We start from the raw sequence: 15,590 nt of genomic DNA, 5'->3' as shown, positions 1-15,590 counted from the left end.
GCTGGGCGGAGGCTGGGGCCAGTTTGCTTTCAGGTCAGGCTGTGGAGATGCTGGTGAAAATGTTTAAGCCACCCTCCGTTCCAATCCTTTCTCCATATATTTTTTAAAATGGAGCTCTTTCCAGAAACCAGAAAGGATAAAAGACCCTGTTTTGAGACAAAGACTTCATTTCTGTTTTGGGGGGAGAGTCCATGGGTGTGGAAGGACTGTATCCCAGAGGTGTTTCCACTACAGACGCTCACCAATGAGGTCAAATGACCGTTCTGACTCCAGGGATTGTGAAGATGACAAACACAAGGAAGTAAAATTGATGTTCAACAGTAATTGTGCACAAGATTTGGGGTTTTAGCTGATTGTTAAGCTCAACAGAGTGAAGGGTTTGTTGTGAATTTTGAAGGACAAATTGTGCATGGGAGACATTGACAGAAGAAGTTGTTTTCTAGAGGTCAAGTGTTGACCCCACTTTTGATTCTTGTCAGGCTTCTTTTCCCTTGAGAACTCTGTCCTGTTTGGGACATCACATGACTTTTTTTTTAAAGTGCAATCAAGAGACAGGATGGGGCTCAAGGCCATGCTTTGAGGGTTGGCCAAAGGACCCTGGACTTTTCAGTCTGGAGAGGGGGAGAGTGTGGCAGCTTTCTTCAAAGATCTGAAGAGCAGTTGGTGGAAGGAGGATTAGATGAATTTAGACGCTCCCAAGAGAACAGAACAACTGATTGATTGCAGCAAGTTACAGGGAGGCAAGGTGCGGCCTCACCTAAGAGGACAACTGAATATTGAGCTGCCTGAACAGAGATGCCTGACTGTATTCAACCAAAGGCTTATGCTGATGGGGAGGAGAGTGAATGATCAGAGACTTTCAACCAGTGTTTTCACATCTTGAAAAAATAGTAATTGTGGAGCTGGGGGCAATTGCTCAGTCAATAAAGTATTTAGGACCAGTGTTCAATCCCCAGAACCTACATTTAAAAGAAAAAGTCAGGGTCTGGAGAGATGGCTCAGTGGTTAACAGCACTTGCTGCTCTTGCAGAGGACCCAGGTTAAGATCCCAGCACCTGCATGGCAGCTAACCACCATCTAGAACTCCAGTTCCAGGGGATCTGATGCCATGTTTTGGCCTCCATGGGCATTGCACACATGTAGTACACTTTCTTACATGGAGGCAAACACTCATATACATAAAATACAAATACATTTAAAAAATTTTTTTAAAAACCTAGATGTGGTGGTGTGCTGACCAGCCAATCTGGCCTACTTGGCAAGTTACAGTCCAGTGAAAGACCCTGTCTCAAATATATATACATATATATGTATATGTGTGTGTGGACAGCACCTGAGGAATGACTCCTGAGATGGTCTTCTGACATCCACAAGCATGTGCACTCACATGTGCATGCACAAACACGTACACATACACACATACATGATCCCGCATTGGATACATAGCACTGCCCAAAGGCATTATTTATTAACTTTTGAAACATTATATTTGCAAATAACAATTATAAACAAAATTAGAAATAATTCAGAAAAAATCATAGGTCTTATTTAGGGTCCAGTTGATACAAACTGAGTGTACATCTGTGATGTGAAATCAGATCCAGGATCAGAATGGTTCCTACAAGTACAAAGCCCATCCTGATTCCTAAGATAACGTTGCCCTGATTACAACATCATAGATTAGTTTCACCTCGTTTGAACTTCATGTAAGTGCTCTCTCAGCCATCTTCTCTCACTCTAGTGCTTCTTCAATGTTATCGTGTGCAATTTTAGTTCATTTATTCTTGCTTCTAACTGGGATTCTATTTTGGATAAATCTATCAGCTTATGAATCCATTCTATTTAATGGGCATTTGGACAGTTTCTGGTTTGGTACTGATAAGATGGTGTTGCTATGGACATTTTGTACATGTCATTTGTGAATGAATGGGCACACTTCTGTTGAGTAAATAAATACAAGCAGAATCATTAGAAAACAAGAAATGCATGCTCAGCTTTAGAAAATAACACCAAATTGTTTTCTAAAAACAGTTTTCCAAAGAAAGTGTCCAAAGGGGATGGACAAAGTGAAAAGGAGTAGTTGTTCTTTCCAACTACATGCAGTAGTTGTCCGGGAATGCAAATCAGAACTGCAGTGCCATACCAATACAGACAACAGAAGAGATGACATTAAGAAGTTGGAAAATGCCAAGAGTTGGCAAGATGGAACCCTTAGAATATTCACAGTATTTATTAACTCAAACCTATAATAAGAAATGTATTTATAGTACAACCAAATACACACCAAGTTTCATGTAACAATACTTAATTTACTAATTTCTGATATTTTCTATTCTATTCTGTTTCCTTTGGAAACCAATGCTGATTGAGACTTGATTAATTTCATCAACTAATGGGCTATAGGTTGAAAAAACTCATGTAGCTGCAAATTGTGGCTGAAATATCAACTCCTTAACTCACAGGTCAGATCAGTTTATAAACACCTATTTTAAAAAGGAACCCCAAACAATGCACACTGTACTGGATGCTAAGCATAAAACAGTGAATGAGATGGGCATTGCCTTTGAGGGTTTTACATTCTCATCATCTATAATATTAGTTATTTATGACAGATTCTCACTATGTAATCCCCACAGGCCTTGAACTCATGAATCTCCTACCCTACCTCCCACCATCATTTATAATTTTAATAAAGTAACACTAAGACAGAGCTATGCATTGGCTATTGTGGGAGCACAGCGGAAAAGCACAACCTGGAGGATTCTGAGAATAAAAGTTAACTGTAATTGCTAACATTGATTAAGCTTTCGATGGGTGCTAATCCTTTGCATCTGTTATTTCTCTTAATCCTCATAGCCTTATATGGCAAATCTTGTTATATACATTTTCAGCACAAGGAAATTGAACTTAAGAGAGAATGAATATTTGCCCAGTGTGACACACAGAGCTAAGAAAGAAAGACCCAAACTACCTAACTCCAAAACCTCGGTTGTTATTGCTTTCTTCGAGTTGTGTCTTGTAGGTGACTTGGGTTCTGAGTGGGTTTTGAAACAGAGTACTTATCTTGGCTTCTCTTAAACTTATGAATAAGCTTAAGACTGTAATTATATCCCCGAATTTCATTCTGGACAGTTCTGGGACGTGCCCTGCCCAAGAGATGCTTCACATAAGCCCCATATTCTTTTGTTTTGTTTTTTGAAATGGTGGCATAAAGCTGATATGAACTTGCTATGTAGCTGAGGTTAGCCTCAAATTCCTGATCCTCTTGCCTCCGCCTCCTAAGTGCTGGGATTACAGTTATATGCCTCCTGTTCCCACCTTCATCATGTTCTTTTTTAAAAATATTTTATTTATTATCTTTATTTTATGTGTATGTGTGTATTGCCTGCATGTAAGTGCACCAGTGTCATGTAATGCCCACGGAGGACAGGAGAGGCTGTCTGATCCCCTAGAACTGGAATTATGGACAGTTGTGGGTTCTGGGATTTGAACCCGGGTCTTCTGCAAGAACAGCCAGTGTTCTTAACCGCTGAACCATCTCTCCAGCCCCATCACGTTCTTTATCTCAACTACCCACAAAGGACAAGCGTGCTGGTATTTAAGTTCTTACATATACTGTTCTAGCTGCACATCACCTGCCCTTCTGCAGTCTCATGGGAGCCTTCTTCTCTACTCAGGGTTCTTACCTGGCTGTTGCCTGGAGTTTTTGGTTAAGTAATCCATGGAGAGGATAGTTGATTCTGTAATAGCAAATTTCCCATCAATATGATGACCTTCCAAAAAGCTGGTTTGCTACTTAGTCAAAGTGATGTCCCCCAATAGTAAAGAATTGTTGAAGGAATAAGTTCTTGGAGAGATGAGGAGTTTGATTGTGATGGTAGGTTTCCTCACCTGGTACATCTAGTGTCAGTCAGAAAAGTTACTGTTCTGCAGATTAGTGCTCTCTTACCTGGACTAGAAACTCCCTATGCCTCCTGTTTAGAGACTATGAGTATTCCAGGATCACTTGTTAGTTTCCTATCACTGTAACACATTACCAAAAACAGTACCTTATGACACAGATTACCTTGCAGTTCTGTAGGTCAAAGGTCTGAAAATCAGTCTCTGAAATAAAGGTGTCATGAGGTTTGCTTTGCATTTTTTTCCCTGAAGGTTCTAAGAGAGAATCTATTCCTTGCTTGTTTCCAGCATCTAATGACCCTCCACATTCCTAGCTCAGAACCCCTGCCCAGCAGTGAATCACTCTGCCCTGTTTCCATCATCTCAGCTCCTTCTCTCATTCAGACACTCCTGTGTCCCTCTTATAGGGACCCTTGTGATTACATTGGGACCAAACAGATAATCCAATATAATCTCTTTTCATAATTCCATCTTCAAACTCTGCTTTTCTATGTAAAGTGGCGTGTTCATGGGTTCTCGTGATTAGGAATGTGGACACCCTCAGAATGCCATTGTTTAGCCTCCACATGGCTTAATACTGGAAAAGCCATCACTAATTCTCTTCCCTTTTTTAGGTGGAAGTGGTCTCATCTGTTGCATAGGGAAAGCTGAGTAAGTCAGGCAAGTCATGTATGATCCCGACACAAGTCTCTTGAACAAACAACTCAAGAAAAAAATGAACTGCAATATTCAAGAGAAGCCTTTAAGACAGAAGGTTGGGACAGGAAAGCAAATTAATCTGCTTTGTTTCATTTACCATGAAATTTAATCTAATAAAATGCAAGTGTTAATTGTATCCACCTGCTGAGTCTGTGAAAATTTGGAAAGGGAATTAACATCCAAGAACACTAATGGGCCAGTTTCAGAATTTGACTTTGTTTCTTCTCTGCCATACAGTTATAAGGGAAACTTCAAGAAAGACAAGATGCTCATTAACATAGCTGCATTGTACTTAACAAATCCCCATTGATAGCTATTTGTATTCATTCTGCTGCCTGCTAATACTTAGCCTCATTGAATTCATGGTGAGCTGGTAAAGAATCCTGTTGACAATGAATAGTTAGAGCCAGAGATGGCATTTTGCCTCATTTTACAGATGTGGCTGCCGAGACCAGGAGGTTATGTGATTTGCTAGTGTTACAGACTAGTATGCATTAGTGTATGGTGGTCATGATAATACCAGTATCTTGCTTATCTGGTGTTTTGGATGCAGCATTTTATATTAGCATAATGTTTGCTTTCATAATTCCATTACTGAAATGTCCTTGGACAGAGAACTTCCTGTTTAATATTCATCAGTGCTGGAAATTAATTTTCTGAAGTTCGAGATGGAAAAATCTCTGCTTTGGCAACCTTGCTTTACTCTTAAGTAGGTCTAAACTTGGCTGTGGCTGGGGAAATTTGTCTCAATCAATACTTCCACTCTTTATTTTCATAAACCCCCTTCTTTGAGCTATGTTCTAAGGCTAGAAACAGAAGTCTGAGAAGGGATTGCTTTTGCTCTGAAAGGGTGAGTTGGCTGTGGCTCCTCACAGTGTCCTCCCCCTGCTGGTGGCTTACCTGACTGACTGTGTTAACCATCCATCCATTCAGTGCATGCCTTGAGACACCACACCCATTGAAATCAACCCCATTCTATAAATAACATTCCAAACCTGGCTCAGAACATTCCACAAGTTGTCTCAGGCAAAAATTCAAATAACATTTAAAGTTAGACTAAAAGTCCAAAATAAGAGAGATGTCATGATGACCCAAGGCAGCTCCATCCAGTTCTATTTTGAAATATTCAGATGCACAGGAATGTATTTTCCTGTGTCTCAGAGCATCTTCTGACTTCTCCTGTCAGCAACACAAGCATGATATGACTTTTTTTTTCTGAGCCCTCATGACCAAAGCCTTCCTCATCATAGACTATTTATAATGAATTTTATAATAATATTCACAATATTGCGTTTTCATAGAGCTTTAATAGTCTATGATACATTTCCCTTTAACCTGTCTCATGATTTCCACTCCTTTTTTACTTGTTACACTTTGTAGAAATTTCTCTCTCCCTTGGCTTCTCTGAGGCCCACAAGGGAAGAGGTTAACAGTCAAATGGTTTGTTCGCCTCATGGCTAACATGGAAGGATACAGGAAGCAATGACAGCTGACACCCAGGAAGCATTGACGACAAAGGAGACTGAACAATTTCTAGCATTTCATACAATTTAAGACTGTATTTATTTCTTGTTTCATAATGTCTTGTATTATTATTCATAATGTAGAGTAGCATGTTGTATAGGACTGTATAACATATGGCTTGATCATTCTCTATTCCAAGGTGTATAGTTTTCCAATTTTCAACTATAACATTCAATAAACATCTAGGTACTTGAAACACCTTCTTCCATAGGATTTATTTTTGTATAATGGATTTTCAGAAGTAGGATAGCGAAGTCAGGCATTCCCACTTCTTGCCAGGCATGGTGGCACACACGTTTAATCTCAGCACTCAGGAGACAGAAGCAAGTGAATCTCTATGATTTTGAAGCCAGCCTGGTCTACATAGTGAGTTCTAGACCAGTCAGGATTACATAGTGAAACCCTGTCTCAAAAAATAAGCAAATAAAATAAAACAATTTCCAGTTCTTGAAAATGTACTGAATATTGCTTAGAGTTCTATTTTCATCTGAGGACGTGTTATTCAGTTTAACTGTGTTTTCAAGACCTGAATCCTTGTATTGCAGAGAGAATAAAAATACTGAGGCACACCAACACAAAATGGCACATCTATAGGTAACCAGTAGCAACATTCCTAACTTTTACCCTGCTTTAGGGTAAAACATTTCTTTGTTGCTATTCATCTCCTCTAGTAATAAACAGAAACTCTAGGTATGAGAAAATAAAAGTAGTTGAGGTCACATCAAAATTATGTATATATATATATATGGATGCCTACAGCAAGAAAAGAAAGTAAATGTTACATTTGCTTATGGAATTACCTGAAACAGTTTATATATTATGTTTGAGCTAAGTCAACATATGTTTTATAGCAGAAAGAAATGTATGTTTATGCACCAAGCGACAACATGTCAAATTTAGAGCTGAGCTGGTTTTAGAAAGGTTCTTCTGTGCTTTACTTGAGAATTTTCAGGCATTCTGGGAGTAATGTTATTGCCACAGCCCTGGGAGCTGGTTATAAAGTGATTGCCACATTATTCACTCTGGTCTAAAATTATTATGTGTGGGCTTTCGTGTACCGGTTGTTCCCACCTACACACCTAGACGTTGCCTTTGCAAGGATAACTTTGTTTATCCTTCAGAGGTTAGCTTCATCGCTGCGTCCTTTTGAAATTATTTTTGGAAGTAAGTTCAGGGTATTTTCTATAGCTAGAACGTGCTCTGCCAACTCTGTAATAGCATGCACCTAGTTAGTTTATTTGGCATGCTTTATGCTCTAAATTCATTGGAAGAATAGTGTAGTAATTTGTGTCTAAATCGTCAGCAGATCTTCAGTTAAGAATTCTCTGGGTAAGAGCTCAGGGACCATTGTGGAAGAGGGGGCTGAAAGAATTTAAGAGCCAGGGGTGGTGCATGACCCCTGGCAAGGAAACAGAGTCTTCTAGGCCTCTGGGAACTTGCTCATCTTAACTTACAGCAATGCCGACAGTATGCCCCAAACCTATGCACACTCAGTCAGACAAAAACTCAGCATAAAACCGGGGAAATGGGCAGGAGGCCCCACTGTTAGCTGAGAAACTGATCAATGCTGAGTGAGGAAGAGTTGATTTTTAAGGGAGTGATGAAGGTAGGCTGAACAAGCTCCAGTGTATGGACTCACCAAGGGACATCTGGGTAGACAAACCTGACTCAATAGGCCTTAACATATATGACAGAATGCATGAAATCCAGGGAGTGGGCTATGCGGGGTTGCAGATAGGGGAGGGATCTAAATATGATTAAGATTTATTGTATGAAATGTATAAAAATTCATTTAAAAATATGTATTTAAAAAAGAATTATCGGGGTAACATTTCCTGAAAGGCAGTTGTATCTGCTAAGTGTTGCCTTATTATGAATGAACACAGCAGGTTACCAAAGCCTGGTGCCATTAGGCATTCAATTGTCTATGTCATTGCTTAAGAAATATGCATACAATTCTGTTGTTGGATGCATGACACTGAATGATACGTAACCCTTCCTCCAAGGAGCTGACTGGCACTCTGGAGTACTTGGCATTCTCATGCATCACAGTCACAATGTCACAGTTCCTTTCCCGGAATTTGCTTCCATAGCCCACTAACACAGCCATCTTCTGTGGCTCAGCTTTACTCTATATTCTCCCTCCTTAAGACACTTAATCTGAAGTTGTATTCCAGGATTACCAGGAAGACCCCTATTTCCCTGATCCCTCCAAAAGTCGGGTTTACTTCATTGCTGACTTTGGCCCCCCAGCTCCAAAACATCTCCCAGGCCATCTGCTCTTTATTCCTCTCCCTGTGGAGCCTACATACAGTCAGCTGTTAAAAGCATGTTCTGAACACCGCTTTAGAATCTCTAACACCTAACAATCCCCAATCCTTGGTAGGCCTTAGTTAATTTTGTCATCGTCTGGAGTTCTATAAGCTTTGTTTCAGTACAGTATAAAGGCATAGGGAGAAAACAGACTCTAGATTTATTCTTTGCAATTTCAGACTGATCTATAGTCCTGCTAAATCATTCTCTTCCCCTCCTCTTCAGGCCAGCCTCCCCACCCCCCGCTCCCATCTTGCCTGAACTCTCCCTCTGAAGCTGTGCTCCTCACAACCTTTTATTTTATCTTTTTCCTCCTTTTCGTTTTTTAATGGAATTTTTGTGATTTTCATACAATATAATTTGATGGCATTTAGATCCCCTCCCCTATCCACACCTTCCCTTATTGCCCCCAACACAATTTGATGTACTTTATTATATAATATCTATCTATCCATCTATCTAATAAGGTCTATAGAGTCCAATCTGTGTCTCCAAATGTCCTTCAATGTGGATCCATCCCCTGGAATCAGGTTAGCCTACCTAGAGTCCCATCCTTGGAAAAAACCATCTCTTCCCCTCCTAGAAGCCATTGATAATCTTTTATTTTAATAGCATAAAAAGTTTTTAAATGGCCAGTGATATGGCTCAGAGGGTTAAAGCACTTGCTGCCAAGCTTGATGACCTGAGTTTGATTCCAGGAACCCACATGGTAGAAGGAGACAACTGGCTCTCACAGTTTGTTCTCTGATCTCCACATGTGTTCTAACATACACACACACACACACACACACACACACACACACACACAAACAAATGAAAAAATAAAAGCAAGATAGAGATCATCTGTTCAATGTGATTTCCCATTTATAGAATTTCCATAAGCAAAACTAAAGAACAATTAAAAATAAAAACATAAAAATCTAGTTCAGCATGGCGGCACAAGCCTTTAATTCCAGCACTCTGGAAACAGTGGCAGGTGCATCTCTGTGAGATTGAGGCCAGCCTGGTCTACAAACCAAGTTCCATGCCAGCTGGGGCTACAGGGAGACCCTGCCTCAAGACTAAAATGAAAACAAAAACAAAGCATAAGTGTTTTCAATGTGGTCCTTAAATGTCCTCATTTAAAAAAATTGTTTTTGTTTTTCTCTATATCCTTTTTCCCTTTCTAAAATTTCTATAAGGAGCATGCAGCTTTTCTAAAATCATGAAAAATAGACATAAAGAAACAAACGAAAGATTATGTGAATAAAAAAGTAAGTGGAAAGACAATCATGTGTCTTGACATCCAGTCTTGGGCTCTAGGTAGACTGAATCAATTGCCACACCATAACTCAGAGCCTTGGGAATATTAGTCGTTAATGAAAATTGAAGATTGCAGGATGCACTGGCAGGACTAAAAGTAAAAAGCCAAAGATAAGTTCTGCAAGTGTATAGAAGATCACGCCTCATCCCTGATGATGTGACTGGAGCCAAAGCAGATGATTTCCATGCTGATTCAAGGGAGACAGAAAAGATATTAGGTATGTGACTGATAAACTTATAAGACAAAGCAAGGAAAATAATTACCTGAACTGCCTTTACCTTCTGCAATATTGAGTAGTTTCTCTGAACCTTAGCAGAAAGACTAGAGTATGAAAAATAGTTTTCTTTAGGGGATATATATAGAGAGAGAGAAGAGAAGAGAAGAGAAGAGAAGAGAAGAGAAGAGAAGAGAGAGAGAGAGAGAGAGAGAGAGAGAGAGAGAGAGAGAGAGAGAGAAACTTGGAGGTTTTGTTGTAGGCATGCAGTGACCCTAGATGTACATGGATGCTTGTTGCTTGCTGTAACTGTTGAGGACCAGCACTTCAGAGACCGCCTGTCAGAGATGCAGTTGATCATGGGTGCCCTCGTGAATAGACTGTGGAGTGAAGGGTGTAATTGCAACCTATGGTGGGGAAAAGTGGATGTTTCTGAGTCAGTGCCAAATGAGTTCTTGTTTAACATGTGGGGGAGCTCCCAGTGATGTGTTCTGAGGGCTTTGCCAAATCAGCATCCTCATTTGCAGAGGTTATAATGATGGGTCTTGAGATGAGAAAAATGATGCGCTCACTGTATTTATTATACAATAGTCCTGTGCGCTGCATCTGTGACTTCTACCCTATTTGCATTTGAATATGTGTTTTTGCAATTCTTGTGCTAAATTGGGGGGTAGGAGTATTTGGCAACAGTTGAGCATAGAGGATATACTCACTGTCTCTCTTGGCAAGTCTAAAGGGACCTGAGATGAGGTCTCAGATGATGTTCACTAGTGGCCTTTCTATTTTGTGCCTGTTTCCAGCAGCTTTCATGCCTTCTAGCATCTTCTCTTTGTCTGTTAGGGATGAGGCCCAGATTCACAGAGAGGCTCAGGGAAGGTGAGAATACTCTGGAGAAGTTTGATTGAGGCAGGAAAGTGTAAAGTAATTGATAACTCACTTCTCAAGAGAAGACCTGTGTGAGTCATGTTAGACACTTCCCTTACAGGATTTGAATGCATTCATCACACGGCATCTGTTATATCAGCATTCCCACATTCAAGTGTAGGTTGTCTTTTATGGATAGGTTGTTGTTCAAAAAAGCCAAATTAATTTTGAATCTTCATCACATCTCCTTGACACAGCAGGTAGCCTGCCTTTCTTTTCTCCCAGTTTCTGAGGAATCATATCTCTGAACTTAAGATAAACACCAAGGAGGCATTTATTTGTGGGTAGAGATAGGGTATATTGGAAAGAAAAAAGGTCTGGAGGAGTTGGAGAGATGACTCAACAGCTAAGAGTAATTCCTACTCTTGCAGAGGACCCAGGTTTGGTTCTTAGCACCCGCATGGCAGCTCACACCCATCTGTAACCCTAATTTTAGAGGACCGGGCATCCTCTTCTGGCCTCCACAGGCACCTACACCCACATGCACATAACCACACAGACACACAGACAAACATACACATACATGCAATTAAAAATAAAATAAATCTTTTTAAGAAAAATCTAGAGTCAGACTGATTCAATTTTTATGTTTAGTCTATAACACCAATTATATGTGCATGATGTGAAAACTATTTATTTTTCCAGGCCTCTTCCTTCCTCTCCTGTACAATCAGAGTAAGGCTTTCTACTTTACAAGGTGTTATGGGGATTGAACAGTAGTACCTAAAGTATGAGACACTCCATAGACTGTGGAAGCCACATTGGTATGGGGTGTGACAGTTCTCCACAGTAAGAATCACGGTCACTGAGCAGCATTCCAGCATAAGAAAATGTGTTGGGGCTGGAGAGTTGGCTCAGCAGTTAAGAGCACTGGTTGCTCTTGCAGAGGACTTGAGTTCAATTCCCAGCACCCACACAACAGCTAACAACCTTCCGTAATTCTAGTTCCAGGGGCTCCAACGCTCTCTTCTGACTTCCGTAGGCATTACACGACACCGATGCACCTACATACATGCGGGCAATATACTCATACACATAAAATAAAATTTCTTTATAAAGAAATTGTGTTGAGCTATAAAGCTATGCACAAGCAACCCAAAAATTGCTATGTGTAGATGTCTTTATTTTATAACTGACACTATTTGTGAAATCTTGTCATTTATTGAATTGTCAGGGCCAGAACCTCACATATGTTTTAAAAAAACAGACCATGGATTTTATTTTCCTTCTAAGCACTTTATATTTGGCAGGATTGAATGTAGATATAATAAAAATAATAAAAATTGACCTTTGGGAGATTTCTTCTACTTTAACCAGAATCTAACAACTCACAGCAAATGAGTCTTAAGAACATGAAAATTAGGATAGAATGTGTATTTGATCTGATGCCTAATACTGTGAAGACCTCAAAAGCGGCAAACCTCAGCAATATTCCTTTCATGCCACAAGCCCCACATTGAGCCTGACTCCTGACTTGTTTCATCTTTTATGTAAGTCATTTAGATCATGAATTAGGAAAAACAACAAAAGTTAAAACACATTTTCCAATTTAAAAGAATAATCTCTTGGTAAAATGGAGGCGGGGGAACACCCGTTGCTTCTATTTTTACCAGCCTTAGACTCCAGCCTTTCATTTATCTGCATTCTTTTCTACTTTGTAGGTATTTATAGTAGTACAAATATTGTCCTGACCCTTTCTTACTGACATTATTAAATCATTTTCCAAAGTTTATGTTAGATGTTTTACTACTGTTAAAGATATTGGAGATAAATCAACTTCAAAGCAAGAAAAAGATTTTTTGTGTGTGTGTGTGTGTGTGAGAGTGAGTGTATTGCTTGCATGTGTGTAAGTACCTGCCTTGTCATGCAGTGCCCACAGAAGTCACAAAAGGGTGTCAGATCCCCTGGAACTGGAGTTAAGGATGGTTGTTAGCCACGATGTGGGTTCTGGGAATTGAACCTGCACCTTCTGCAAGAGCAGCCAGTGTTCTTAACCACCGAGCCATCTCTCCAGCCCCCTGAAGGTTTATTTTGACTCATAGTTTCAGGAACTCTCTACAACTTCAAAAGATTTTTCAAATCTTTCTGCATTGTTTTTGTTCCTAATTAGCACTATAAACCTTGCTAAAAGCAGCCAGCAATACCCATGCCACAGCATGAGTGCTGAGCATTCATCTCCTCCACTAAATAAATTAGACCATTACATTCAGCCTCCCCAAAGTGTCAGGACATTGATAAAGTGCAGGCATGGTTTTTGCCAGAGCATAGCATGATGATCTCTAATTCCCACTGAAGTCCTTACTTCTACCTGTAACTTCACCAGCTGTGCCTTTACTGTCTGTATTCCTACCAGCATTCTGACCTGAGCTCTCACAAGAATTATACACTAAATTCCACTTAAGCACATTCTAAGCTTCCTCTAGCTTGCTTCTCCAAATTTTTCCAAATTTCTCATTCAAGCCAATCCCAGAAGGCTTCTGAACCAAAACATCAGACACTAGCACAGCAATGGCTGAACTCGTGCGTGTGGTGCTAATATCTGTGTTAATCACTTTCCAATTGCTATGACAAAATATCAGAGGCAAACAACTTTTTAAAAGGGAAGATTTATTTTGGCTCAAGGTTTCAGTTGTTTCAGTCTCTGGTTGTTTAGAAATGTGACTTTAAGCCTGTGGTGACACAGTATATTTTATTTTTATATTTTTAATATTTATTTATTATGGGTTTTGTTATTTATTTATTTTGTGGTTTTTTTGAGACAGGGTCTTCCTGTAGCGGGGCTGGCCTGGAACTCACTTTGTAGACCAGGCTGGCCTTGAACTTACAGAGATCCACCTGCCTCTGCCTCCTGAGTGCTAGGATTAAAGGCATGCACCCCCCGCCCCCAGCACATTTTACTGACAGTACATGGTAGAGGAAAGTTGCTCACTCTCTGGTGTCTACTAAGGAAAGAGGGAAAGCAAGCTGAGGTTCTATTATCCTCTTCAGAGGCATACCACAACACCATTCCCTTCCACTAGGCCCCACCTCCTAGAGGTCCCTCCCACCAATAGTGCCACAGACTGGCTTTAGCTTACTGGCCTTCCTCAGGCCTCTGAAGTCCAAGTCATAGCAGTGTTTTAAGGGGGCAGAGAAAGCTGAGGTGTTTGATGAAAGAGGTGTCAATGAAGAAGTGCTTCCGCCTTCGGTTCCCCACTGTGTTTCCACCTGAGCATCAGAGTTTGAGAGGAAGGCTTGAGGGGAAGGAAAGTTAACAAGGATGTGGGAATGAGCCCCAGGGAGCCACTTATGACTACTTAGGCTGCAGAACTAAAGGAAAACCCTGAATACACCCTTCGTTTTCTGATCTTTAGCCTTTCTTGTGTTTCCTTGTGTATTTATAACAACCCTTCAAGACATAGATTCACTGCTCTCTGTTTTCTATAGATTTCCTAGACCTCCATCTCTCTCAGCCTAGATTCATTACCGTTTGTCTCATTTATGTTCTGTAATCCCTTTTAAATGGCATTATTCTGATAATCATCTCTTTGAATCATGTTCCTTCCTCTCACAATAGATTCTGAGAACTTTGATGACAAGGTGCGTTTTTTTTTTTTTTTTTTTTTTTACTTCCAGTACATGGCATATAAACAACTTCTCAATAAATGTCTATTTATAATTTTATTTAAAACTTTAAAAACAGGGGCTGGAGAGATGGCTGGAGAGTACTGGCTGCTCTTTCAGAAGACCTGAGTTTGGTTCCCAGCACACACATGGCAGCTAATAACCATCCATAACTCTGACAGGGATCTAACACACTCTTCTGACCTCCGTGGGCATTGCACTACACGGATGTTCTTACACACATGGAGGCAAAACATACACAAGAAATTAATTAATTAATTCCTGATAAATAAAGATTAAAACTCTGAAGACAGGGCTGGGGAAATGACTCAGCTGGTGAAGTACTTGCTTCATAAGCACGAGAACCTGAGTTTGAGCCCTAGCACCTGTGTAAAGGCTGGGCGTGGCATGAAGTGATCCCAGCACTGGAGAAGCAGAAACAGGAGGCTTTGTGGGCTTGCTGGCCAGCCAGTCTAGCTGAGTCAGGGAGCTCCAGTGAGAGACCCTGTCTCAAAAACAATAATGTGGAGAGTCATTGAAGAAGGCATCTAATGTTGACCTCTGGCCTCTCCGTGCACATGAGCACACACGCACACACACGCACACACACATGCACACACACACGCACACACAAACACACAGTCATCTAATGTTGACCTCTGGCCTCTCTGTGCACATGAGCACACGTGCACACACACGCACACACAAACACACAGTCATCTAATGTTGACCTCTGGCCTCTCCATGCACATGAGCACATGCGTACACACATGCACACACACATGCACTTGTACACACAAACATACACAAAAACCCCTCTAAATATAGCAGTCATGGTTCTTGCTGTAAGACTGCTCTAGCATATTGCTTTCCCCTTCTGAATTTTGTTTATAAAAAGAAACTGGAAAGATAGAAAAGCTAGCCATTGTCTTCCAGTTTGGAGAGTCTAAGTGAGGGTGGTGGTGATGAAGTGGGGCCCAGGCTGATGCTCCAAACTGCCTGAGCCTACAGCCTGGGTAAGGGACTTGAGAATAATCATATCTTTGGGAGTTTGACGCTTAGGAGAAGAAACAAAATAACTCTCTGTTAATTATTTGTATAGGTGGGACT

The 15,590-nt window shown here is 40.4% G+C and overlaps 1 protein-coding gene across 4 annotated transcripts in view; it reads left to right on the top strand.

The window, feature by feature from the left end:
* LOC103731999 (myomegalin) overlaps positions 1 to 15,590 on the top strand; it is a 243,565-nt gene that overhangs the window by 35,699 nt on the left and 192,276 nt on the right. The window lies entirely within an intron of this gene.

The sequence above is a fragment of the Nannospalax galili genome, unplaced genomic scaffold, assembly GCF_000622305.1.
Source record: "Nannospalax galili isolate Female #2095 unplaced genomic scaffold, S.galili_v1.0 scaffold455, whole genome shotgun sequence".
Lineage (NCBI taxonomy): Eukaryota > Metazoa > Chordata > Mammalia > Rodentia > Spalacidae > Nannospalax > Nannospalax galili.
This window is presented reverse-complemented; position numbering and strand designations above follow the sequence as displayed.